Raw genomic sequence first — 12,794 nt, 5'->3', positions numbered from 1 at the left:
GGCCAGTTTGGTATTCTAAACGGTCTTGAAAGTCCTTAAATTGTCACTTTATAAATGTGCAGATACCCTGTATACATTTATACTGTGTGTTGGTTTGTTTACTATTGAGTGAGGAAAAAAATTATGTTAAGCTAAACATCTGGGGACCCCACAAAATAATTTTGGGACCCCAACCCCAAGTTTGAGAACCACTGCCATAGATCAACTTGCAGCGATTAGATTGGTTCTGTCCCACCATGAAAGCCTGTGGGACAACGAAGGTTCACCTGCAAGTTGCAACCATGATTCATTGCATTGCGCCAGGTGTCCCCTTCTGTGCTTTGCCTGCCTCTGTGTAGTCACCACATTACAGAACGTCACTCCAAAGGATGTTATTAGGTAAATACACATTTCAAAGATGGGGAGGGGGGCTATCTGTGTGTAAGATCTTCGCCGTGGGTAGATCAAGGTGGCCACTGAAGGATGCTGTTTTATTCTGATCCGAGTTACTCCAGATCAGGGAGCTGTGTGAGTTGGTGGGATTGAGTTGAACTGGAACTCTGGGGACTGAGAGCTAGTCTGAGCTTGCTCCGGGGATCTGGGCTCCCACACAGAAGATCTAATTATCCCCCCATCACTTGCTCGCTTCACTCCGTGCGTCCTCTCCTTCGCTCACCTCCCTCCTCCCACAGCTTTTTACAGGACAGGACCAGACAGGGCGTTCTTTAAGGTGTGGTTCACCATGGCAACGGGCCCCTCCCAGCCCAAACAGCTGTAGGCAAGAGAAGGGAGGGGAATAGTTAGGGAACAGAAGAGGGGGTAATGGGGCTGGGTTTCTATCAGCTGGCTGAATCATGTTGTTGCTGACTCACTCTTCTTTATCCCCATTTTTTAAAAATAAATCTATTCCCCCCCTATCACCTTTCGGTTTCTGTCTTTGTCACCCCAGTTTTATGTAACACTTTGTTGACGTTGTAAGAGGAAGCACAGTCCTATTTCTCGACAACTGAATGACGTGTTTTACCCGCTGCCTTGAATACGTATGAATTAATTGGACGTTTCCTCCAAGTGCGATATTTTTCACTTTGCATTGAAGTTGATGTATGCCGGAGGCACAGTTCAGACACGGCCCTTGATCTGGTGCAGATTGCTTTCTGCTCAACCATACTGAACTGCTTAACTGAACATCTCACCTCACTAGCATTGACGAGTGACATGCCAAGGTCTTTAAAGTAAACATTATAAGCAGACTGGGAGGTCATGTTATTTATCTGTCACGGTACTTTGGACTTACTTTGGAATTACGGTATATTCCCATGTGTACTGTGGGTGTCTGTTGATAGATCAAGCTCCAGGTATGATGTAGGTCTACTAAGTCAAGTTGACATACACAGTTGCTAAGCGTCTTAGAGGGATGTTGCGATCCTCTGCTTTTGTGTGGGTGTGGGCAGACTGATCCCAAACTTTTCAGGTCGAGACCCAAAAAAGAGATTAGACGTTTGCCCGGGAACCAAACCAGTGAAAACAGCGCTTGTAGATTGGCTATTCTCAGTACTACTACTATTTCTTAGATTTATTTTGTATTTATTTATTAAATTACTTTTTTTTTTATTCCAGAAAATCCTTGCTTTTGGGGGAATGTTTTTTTGAAAATGTTTTGACAAAATGTAGGAAACAAAATATTAAGGGACCCATAATAAAAATCTGTCCGCGACCCACAAACGGGTCCCGACCCAGTGTTTGGGAACCAGTGGATTATAGGACTATTTAGAGCAGCTGTGTACATCCTTTTAATTCCACGCTACCCTTTTTCCTCCTTTGATTCTCATCCTTCTTGTTTCTTTGTTGTTTGGTCCACGACTAATAAGGAACATGCAGTCTGTGTTTGGAAAGGTCTCGGTCCTGACGCCGGCCAACGCCGCCACATGATTTATGGATGTATTTGAAAAGCTGTGGGGGGTCGAAGGATCTTTCCTTTTGGTTTGTGCAGCGGTCATGTGCTCCGAGGGGGGCCGCAGGCGCGATCCACCCTACCTTCCCCTCTGAAAAAAAGACAACACAGTAAAATCCTCAGTGTTAACTTAACTTTGAGAGTGTACAAATGGAACCAAAGGGTTCCATGCGGTTCCATTTGTACACTCGCTGAGTTAAATTAACACCATGGATTTTACTGTGCACTGTGACTGCTGTAGACCTAAAATGTAGCCGTTGTTTATACTGAGATTTTGAAGTTTATACATCTCCTCCGTCCTGGTGCTTGTATATTTTGTCCTGAATTTGGTTGTGCATATGAGAATGTGAGCAGAATTGATGTATGATTCTAACCCGTAGCTTGTTTTGCACTTATGTGAAGCAGGCCATGATAAATACAGTATAGGCTAAGTAGATATGGTATAATGGTGGCATTGGCCTATAAGATTAAATGAAAGCTGCTGATTCTCCGGTTGGTTGGGCTTTTCTGGTCAGAAAGAGACAACCTCACAATTGTTGATGAGTTTTTAGAAAGTCCTGTATGAAATCACGTAGGTTTAGGCTATCGGTGCGAACAGCTGTACTCTGATCTCATCTGGCCCTCATCTGGACTTCATGATGGCTGAGGGAAATTAATTGGATCACGTCTCAATATGAAATGGACCACTGACTGAGAGCAGGTTGTGTATGTTTTGTCAGAGATTCACTCACTAAAACGTTCATTCAGCAACACAATTTAGTTGGGAAAAGGTATTATTCATTTACATGTAAAAGGTTTAGATTAAAATTTTCATTCAGCAACACAATTTAGTTGGGAAAAGGTATTATTAATTTACATGTAAAAGGTTTAGTTGGCATCTAAAAGTCTCTACTGTTTCACAAACTTTAGCATTGAAGATTGGAAACAGTTAAATAATGAATAACTGAGTGATAAATATATTGATTCTGTTTAGACATCTTTGTTCTGATTGGACCCCTTGGTGATACTGAAGGCTTCTTTTGTCTCCGCTAGGCCGCACTTGCCGATATTATTTTGTCCAAACATACTGCAAATCAGTACACATTACTTCTATAGTCATGTGATCAAGACAATTCTGTCAGATTTTTCATATTCCATTCCCATCGTCTTTTAAAGTTTGCAGGAGTGGCCCGTTTTGAACAAAATGCCGCAAATCACGCAGCACAAGAATCACGCAGCACGAGAATCACGCAGCAAGAGAATTTCACAGGACCGCGTCCGGCCGTCTGCTTGCCTCTCCGTGTGTCCAACTAAGCACCCGCCTCTCATTGAAAATGAATTACTAAGGCATGTCAATTGCCCCCTGTCTGAAAGTGCTTTTAGACTTACAGACCCTTAACAGTTTTACTGCCAGATGTTGTTATTTATTTATTGGGTTTTGTGCCAGCAAAAGCACCTTACCTTTGCGATGTTATAGACAAAGATGTATTCATTTTTTTTATCATTATTATTTTCTTTTCTCCTTAAATAGGTGTACTTTCGCTATACTAGCAGTAGAGGGCAGCCTCATGCAAGAATTAATGTGAAATGGCCGCGGTAGGCTGCCGTCCGTCAAGGCCGCTCAATCGCTACAGAGCAATAGACCCAGAGAAAATAACATGGAAGTGTTTTGTTACTCCATTGATGCTAACGTCCAGTGGGTTTTTGAGAGCACTTTTATGGGAGCTGTCTCTACGGGACACACCCGCGCAACCCCTCATCAGTTTACAGACATCAAATCAGGGTACAAAAGAACGAGCCAAAGAACGTACTATTGGCATCGCGCCGCCGGGAAAAATGGGGCGAACGGGAACGTCCAAAGCGGTTAAAGAGTTAAGGGTCCATTTGGACCCTCTGGTGGTCCCCAAACCCGACGTTGAGAACCAGTGGGGTCGGACACTTTCTGGTTGTCAAGTAGCCCTTCCTGAATTTCATAAGCGTATCTCCCCTGGCCAAGCAGGGATTCCGTCTTAAAAAATTAGTGATGAATGTTTGGTATCCTACATGGGAGACCCAGAATCGACTCCCTGGTAGGACATAAAACATACAGATTTCAGCTTTAACATACATATTAGTCTTGGGAGGCAATATTGTAAGAAGGCTCCCTGTGAGAGCTTTTTTCTTTTCTTAGGAGCAGTTAGTCTTTGTAAATGTTTTGATACATTTCATTAGAGTTTAAATGCACAACAGGAGACAAAGCCTGGTGAGATATTTAAGGCAGCTGGAAAGTGATTTGCTGTTTTTGTATTCATCCCAAGTTGCCTGACTCTGTAATCATCTTGTCACTATGCCCAGTAGGTTGACAGATTTGATCATTAGCAATCTGTCATTAGATAAGCTTTTACATTGCTGACTACTACATATAGCGTATATATCTGTTTGGCCCTTCTTGGCCTGCATACTTCAAATTGTGATCGCCTAGGCATTTTGAAACGGGATAGTCATAGCACAGTAGGCATACCGGTACATCTTGTTAGCTACATCTAGTTATCATGGGTATTTCTCGTCATTCATTGCTCCATATTAACCGGTAGTGGGATATTTGAATTTCAATTTATCTAAAGACACTTCGGGCTCCTGTGACCGACTTACCGGCTAACCCAGCAGGCTACAACAAGCTCTCGTGTCACGTATGCATGCACACAGCTGTGAACCATTCAATGACTGTTTTACACACTACTGTAATTTTCCAGTTTCTTGGGAACTTCTGAAAGAAGGACAGATTAATTTATGACCATACAGCCTAGAGTGTGTAATTTACCTCCATGCGTACACTACGTGAATCAGTGGCTTCACTAGCTTGCTTTACGTTTGTAACTTTCCCTTTACATGTATTGATGGTTCCAATGAAAGTCATCGTGGATTTGGAGAATGATGATACGACTACTGCAGGCTATTTCCAAACGCATATATAGAATTTTCTGGGATGCCATTTGAGTCCGTTAATTTCAGTACAGTATGGTCTCTATCTTACTGAGATTTCCTGACAAATGTAGACATACAAATCGGATGCAATGTAATTATTTTGTGATTTCACCAGGATATGGAACAGAGGAAGGCTGTTGTGTTATAGAGCAGTGTTTCTCAACCTTTTTTCTGCATGGGCACACTTTTCATGTCCCAAGAATCCATGGGCACGGCAACATAATATGGGGGTGTAAATATTGTCACTGTCGGGTAGTACGTTTCTTCGCAAAGTAAAGCCCTGCTTCATCATACAAGGCTGTCGCACAACAGTAGTGAAAACAGCAGATCTACAAGCACACTTGTGTGCTTGTAGATCGGCTGTTTTCACTAGTTTAAATAATTTTTAAAATGATAAATACAATACTGTCTTTCAAGCAGTTTCAAGGGGCACACTTGACCCTTCTCAGGGGCACACCAAAGGTCCCCAGGCAGTCAGGCACAGTGGTTGAGAAACACTGTTATAGAGTGTAGAAAAGTCGTTCACCAGCAATAACAAACACGATGATGGTTGAGTGACACATGCCCATTGAAAGAATGTCTTATTGGGGAAGTATTAACGTTGGAAGGTAGTCCCAGTGACGCCAGCTCCAACCCCAGGAGCATCCCTGACAGGAAGAGAGGGGAATAACAGGAAGAGGACACCTGACTGACGCTTGAATGGAAATGGCCTTGTTTGGACCGACCAATATAGCCGCGTTCAAAGACTCGAGAGAAGTCCCCCAGTGATGAGATGGATTGAGAAGATAACAACCCTAAATCCTTTGCATGCGAAGCGCCTCTCAGTGGGCAAAACCCCACTAATTGTCGGTTTGTTCCACTTTTTCTAGTGTGTAAACAACTGCTGTGTTTAATGAAGTGTTTTTTTAAAGAGTGGTAGTCTGTGTGGCTTAGTTAGAGAGGTGATAATAAGCTTGGCGAAATCTCCCGATTCTAGTTGTGATTAAATCACTGTGGAGATAAGTAATGGACCATATTCACACGGCGCCCATTTTGCTCTTGCATCATCTTGGGTTGGGGGGGGGGGGCTGCTACTTCTGCTTTCTAAATTTGTTGTAGCTGAACAAAACTCTGGAATATCCAACAGCAGAGCTGTTATCTTTTCATCCTTCTCTCAGCTTTTACCCTTCTATCTATCTATATCTTTATCTATATAACTATATATCTATATATATATATCTATATCTATCTATCTATCTATCTATCTATCTATCTATCTATATATATATATATATATATATATATATATATATATATATATATATATATATATATATATATCCTTCTCTCAGCTTTTATCCTTCTGTTCTCTTCTCCACACTAACTCACAGACACACTCATCTTCACGCTCCCATTTCCCGTTGCTTTTCCCTTTCATTTAATCTCGCCCTTGAAAGACTTACGTTTGTTCAAAGAATTTTTGGCCTGCGGTCATGGAGCGGTTAATGCCAAGGTCAGGCATCAAGGGAAGGTCACGTCTGTTCAGCCCCCATTTCTCCCTGCAACAATGGCCGAGTTGGGTCTAATCCTTCAGGGTAATTGCAACAATGCTGCCTTTTAAATATAGGCTGTCCTAATTGAGGCTGACAACAAGGGGTGACAGGGCTGTGATGGGTTCTGTTTAGATTGTTTTTAAAGCCCCTAACCACTTTCAACCTGGCGTCCCTATTTTGGGCATGTTATTGTTGGTGAAAATTAGAAAAAAGCTGATCTATAAGCTTGTAAATTGGCCATTTTTGCATTACACTGTTGTACAATGAAATACAAAATAGGGATTCAAATGGTTAAGACACCCCCACACCACTGTGCAGGACACAGACCATTCCCAACATGTGCCCTTCACCCCCGCAGCTTTGGAGGCCCAAATTGTTTTTGTTAGCTGGCTAATTGTGGAGGATTTAAGAAAGATGGGCTTAACTTGAAAGACGAGCGCTGTCAGTCTGTGACAGATTTGTGGTCAGTGTTGTAGGCCCAACCAAAAAACATGTAGTTGGTACCTATTAGGTAAATGAACAAAAAATGTTTATACTGTAACCAGGAAGTGTATGTGTAGACTCATAACCACAAATTGTTGTGGATTTGCTCTTTTTGTGAGCAGGAACAGCACGCATCCCATTCATGGTCACATGGTGGCTTTATGAACGTGTGAGTCAAAATGCTGAACTGAAATCCTTGTTGGAGGTTATATCAGACTCTGTTTACCTCCTCAACATCCCCCTATTGATGATGAATACCCGTTCCTTTTTATAGGAGAGTCTATTCAACATTTCCCTCGCTCAGCACATTTGAAAGGAAACCGACAACTCCCCGACCTGACCTCTGTGTCCCTGCGGGGTCAAGGTTCAAATAATTGTGTAAATTGAGCAGGGGAGTTTCGTATAGGACAAACCACACACAGAGCACCATGCTGACAGTCAGATCTTTAGCCTCACTATGCCGACAGTCTGATTTTTGGCCTAAGCCAAAATATTAAAGTTAAGAATAAAAGAGAAGATTCTCTGTGACTTTCTATGAGTCAGCCAGGATTCAAGTGAACTGAGCTTGTTTGGGTGTGATTTGGGTGAGTAGGCGGGGATAAGACATTTCTGATCATGTGTGTGTGTTTGAGTGCTCTCCAGGAGGAGTGCTGCTGTAGTAAACTAAGTCATCCTCTCCTTCCTCACATGTTCTCGCTCATTCCGTCCTGTTGCCTGCCAGATCAAGCGCTGCCGTGGACCGTGGTATCTGTGAGCCTCGGGCAGGTTGAGGAGGTTGTTCAAATAGTGCTCATACACATCGTTGTCTCCCTCTGACGGACTGCAGAGGGAGCTCGGTCTAGAGAGGGATTTTAACCTTCATTACCTGCCAGCAGCCGGACCTTGGAACTATTAATCAATACTCTCACCGAAACCCAGCGGGCCTGCTTTCCCTGGCAAAGTGGTGTTTGTCTATGGAGGTGGGTACTTCAGAGAACACGCTCTCTCTCTCTTTCTTTCTCTCTCTCTCTGTTGAGTGTGAGAATAGATTTTGCACTGCAGTAAAGGAAATCATTAGAATGTTCCTTCCAAATGCAAAAGAAAATCATTAGAATGTTTCTTCCTTCCTTCCCTCAGGTTGAGTATCCTGTTAATGCTTGACTAGTTTTGGTGATTTTTTTTCCCACAATATGTGAACTGTCATTCATTAATTTGTCAGTTGTCAGCGGGGGGCTAGGAAAGCGGTTGCCTTACACTGTCAGACTGATGACTGGACTTGGCTGTTTTGTGTACATGTGACATCACTTGAGTAGACCCATAATCACCGTCTGACCATTTACGTCCATTTTCATCCACCTTTTTATGTGAGTTTTTTCTGTTGTGTTGCCAGTGAAGGAGATGATGGCACTCACACACAGAAATCACTGCAGCCTGGCAGTCTTTTATGTCTGTTTTTCCCCCAGCGTCTGCATATTTCACATCTGCTTCTTATATCAACAACCCCAAGGTCTTTCCCAGCACCCGCCAGGGTTCTCCCCTTTCTACTCGCTTCGTAGAAAATTGAAGGTGGCTTTCAATATTATCGATTTCCAAGGCAAAAGCGGAACAGCTTGTTTCCAAATCAGCAGGTCTTAATTTGTCTTTAAGTGTCCAGTGTCGAGATGTTTTCAAGTGTTTTCTTTTTTCCCCGCACTTCCTCCTTTTTTGGTCCTGTACACCGCCCTGCTGTGTATCTCTCCTTCTTCTCCTGCCTGAAGTTACGGCTAGGGCGGCTGTTTGCGTCACAGCACAGGCCAACGTTGCCTGAAAAGTCTAGTATACACTTGACTTTGTTAGAACAGAGAGAGACCAGCTGCTGGTGAGTGGCGCTTTTCTCATGTGATCACACTGATTAGCTGTTGGCTTGAAAACGTCACCTGTCATTTAACTACACCTGACACTAAACTGTTTAGTCTCCTTCAGGTGAGTGCCAACTTTTCTGCTTTCAGTTTTAAGAGAGTTTGGTGGCATTTGACAACAGTGTGGTGGTGGTGGTGGCAGCAGCGGCATGTGTCATCATGTCATCATATACAGTAGTTGACTGTGGTATTGGGTTGGTCTAGATTATAAATTGTCTTCCAGCAGTATAGCAAATCCAACATATGAAATGATAAAGTGAAAGCAAAATGAAAACAACAAATGCTCTGGTATCTAGGGCTGTCACAATTATTACATAATCATCTAATCGCAATTATTTGACATAATCGCAAATATTTGACATAATCGCAAATATTTTGTCTTAATCGTCATAATCGTGAATGTTGAAAATGTTCATACATTTACAAACACTTTCAGAAATAGTGGAAATAGCAGATCTACAAGCTCACAACGCGTCGCGATGCGACGCGTTGTGAGCTTGTAGATCGGCTATTTCCACTATCAATGTTATTTTTTAAGTAGAAAGTTGTCAAATATGTCAGTAATTTCTTTGTATATTTAGGTTATGTGTCATTATCTACCATGTGCAACTTCAAAGCCTACAAGCCAAACAGAAATGTAATTGTCAACAACAAAAACACAATTAAATCGTCAATCGCAATTTAGGCAGGAACATTCACGTCAAGAATATAACAATTAATAACATAATGAACAGATAGACTCGGCAAGATATTGGCAAGGATATTTAACCATTTATTGCATAAATGGAATACAGTTAAACTTGGCGTTTGAAGGGCTCCGCGATCGGAGATGCTCCCTGAATTTTGTGCAGGCATTTCTGAGCATGCTAAGCAAAATCAGGGAACGCAGCAATACCCCCCATAGGGATAGAATAGCAAATAGCAATAACCGTGACATGTAACATAGTCAAATCACAGTATTGAGCTTAACAACATTGACATGAACTTAGACAAAATCACAGTATGAGCTTAACAACATGACATGAAACTTAGACAAGATCACAGTACTTGCTTAACCACATTGACATGTAACTTAATCAGACAATCACAAGTATTTGAGCTTAGCCAGAGTGATCATGCAAAGGTGGAGGCTGGGGTGGAGGAGGAAGCAAGCAGCAAATGATTCCGAAGCTTCGGAACCAAGCATTGGTAGGGAAAGCAAGCTCTATTTAAAGGAGCCTTCCCTACTGATTGAGAGCTCTGATTGGAGTATGGCAGTCATGTGACATAATGACCAGCAGATATGTTAATGAGGTATGAGAACAGAGCTGACTGACAACTGACACTCAGACTGGCGGCGACTTGACTCCCATGCCCTGCATAAACTTACGCTATGCTTTATTTATTTGAGTGACAATTAATCGCCATGTAAAATGTCATATCGTGACAGCCTTAGCTCTGGTATCAGGGAGTGAATTTGAGTTTCAAATCATATTTTGAATTGGCTGATTGAGTAGCGAGCTGTGATCCTGGTATGGGGGACTGTAAGACAAGGAGCGAATGCTTCTCACCTTGTGTGTTCTCACCGCAGTGTGTAAGCAATACTCTGTCATTTGCTGCATGTTGAAACATACTTTTCACTGGAATGCATAGTCTTCTTCACAAGAAGGAGCTATTTCCTGTGAGCCTGCCGTAGGTGATTGTCCTTGAGTTTGTGACTGACTGTGGAAAACACAAGCTTTACTGTCTATGAGCAGTTTGAAATGAATGAACATTTGGCCTTTGTTGGAGCTTCTTTAGATTATGTTCATGTTATTTCTTCCATATTGGATTGTGGCAATAGTAGCAAGAATGAGATGGAGATGTGACAACGGTTGCATGTAGTTTTGAAACCCTGACAATTCCATACCTTAATCTATTGGGCAACTGTGGCAGTCTATGGTTGGAGAATTTTCTATCTGTTTCAAGATTGCTTTTTACTGTAAAGAACAGGGATGTGCGCATTGACTAATCTCACTGTCGTTTAAACAATATTTTTGGAACCGATTACAGGACTAGTCTGAAATAAAGGGAACACTCAGAAAATAGCCAAATGTGACAACAGTTTGATCTATAAGTATAATAATATAATAATAAGATTGTGAGATGTATTTGGAAATGCTTAATATGATATAGAAATCACGAAATCTTATTTTAAATGCTGCAGAAAAGTTGTGGCCATGCTTCATGATTAAATGCAAAGAAATCTGTTGAGTCTACAAAATGGGTTAATTTTAGACAACAATTAGGAAATATGTATTTCGCACATGAATCGACTTCTCTGTTAATGTTTCAGTCAACATTCTGACGGTCATTATACCATGTTGGTGTATTTATGTTGTGGAAGGTACCTGTAGTTCTCTGTGGCGGAGTCAGCCGCTGCATTATAATGCTGAGAAGGGCAGTTCTGCCTTAAAATAACTTGGGGAAATGAAACACCTTGATCAACAAACTTCAAGCCATTTGTGCCAAGATGTAGGCCATATCTAGGCCAGATGTAGGCCAATATTTCAGTTTACTTATTTTTTAACACGTTTTTCTCTTGTTTGGGAACCGGACAAAGCCAGATGTTGGAGCTTTGCTCAAAAAGTTTAAAATGACGTAATCTGTTATTGACAGAAGACAAGACGCTCTATGAAAATGCCTATAGTTTGTAATCTGGGAAAACCCTGATGCTCTTCCTACAGCAAGCATGTGTCATCATGCAGAGGAGGACAGACATTATGAAACCTTGAATGTGGTTCGATGGTCTGGCTGACAAGTCCTCAAAACACCCATACAAATGTAACCACTCAAGCCTAGAATCTACAATTCTGCTATTTTCGAAAAAGTGTAAATGTACCTATAGTAACATGTCCAAAATAAGGATGCCAGTGTTAAAGTAGTTAAAGTAATAGACTTTTTTGGATTGTTTTACCAGCAGTGTTGTCCAGATTGACCACCATCAGTTGTACATGTCATTTCCCATGCTTCATTGTCTCCGCCAGGGCAAAAGGCATGGAGAGAGAGACTGTTTTGAACCCTGTGCGTCAGTCCGTCCGTCCGTCCGTCCGTCCGTCCGCCCGTCCGTCCCTGTGTCCTGTCCTTCTGTCTGTGAACACCGTTGCCGCGATGGCAGCGAAACATATTCCATCCTGATTGGCTAAGATTGGCTTCGAAAGTTTGCAGGACTGCTCCATTTTGAACAAAATGCCTCAAATCATGATCGCAGCGTGCTATTTCGGAGAAGTTTTGCACGCACATTCCCACTAGGTCAAGGAACATTTGACTGTTATAGCGCCACTAGTAGGGCGACATTTGCAAAACAAATTTTTTGAACAAAATGCCTCAAATCATGAATTCGGTGTCCAATTGCTGTGAAAGACATGGCACCATTTTCACCTTGGCCTCTTATAGCGCCACCAGGAGGCCACACCTACCTGACCTCCTGAGGGAGACCTGTACTCGGAAGAGCTCTGCTTCTAGTTGCATTTCATTTCTCCAGAGCTGGCTTTTCATGATCATTAAATACACTCAATCTACTGCGGTTCCAAATCCGCTTCGCTGCCACCTGCACTCATTGTCCTCACATGTGATGATGACATCACTCCCTGTTCTCCATCGCCAACCAGGCCTTGCCCATATGAGATCCCTGAATGAATGAGTACTGCGTTTATGTACGTACATACATGCTCAAACATGTGTTTGAGAAACACATGCTCTATGGTGAAACACAACAAGTGCCTGTGTGTGTGTGTGTGTGTGTGTGTGTGTGTGTGTGTGTGTGTGTGTGTGTGTGTGTGTGTGTGTGTGTGTGTGTGTGTGTGTGTGTGTGTGTGTGTGTGTGTGTGTGTGTGTGTGTGTGTGTGTGTGTGTGTGTGTGTGTGTGTGTGTGTGTGTGTGTGTGTGTGTGGCAAGTGCTGTGGTGTACCAGAGTGGGCCTGCAGTATAAAGAAAAAAGCCAGGCACCCCCCCCCACACACACACACACACACCCCACCCAGCCAGAGGACAGATGGCGGCAGAATAAAA

General features: G+C 42.4%; 1 protein-coding gene across 3 annotated transcripts in view; it reads left to right on the top strand.

Annotated features, from left to right (window-relative positions):
* Positions 1-7,967: 7,967 nt before the first annotated feature.
* Positions 7,968-12,794, top strand: part of plekhg5b (pleckstrin homology domain containing, family G (with RhoGef domain) member 5b) — a gene marked incomplete at its 3' end in the record, with an annotated part of 54,811 nt that continues 49,984 nt past the window's right edge. For 2 of the 3 annotated variants that reach the window (XM_080732417.1, XM_080732419.1), the window contains exon 1: positions 8,716-8,829. Of the gene's footprint in view, positions 8,038-8,715; positions 8,830-12,794 lie in introns of those variants that run through there. The other variant, XM_080732418.1, reaches the window with a different exon arrangement.

Source organism: Nannobrachium achirus, assembly GCF_963921795.1.
Source record: "Nannobrachium achirus genome assembly, chromosome: 9".
Classification (NCBI taxonomy): Eukaryota; Metazoa; Chordata; class Actinopteri; order Myctophiformes; family Myctophidae; genus Nannobrachium; species Nannobrachium achirus.
This window is presented reverse-complemented; position numbering and strand designations above follow the sequence as displayed.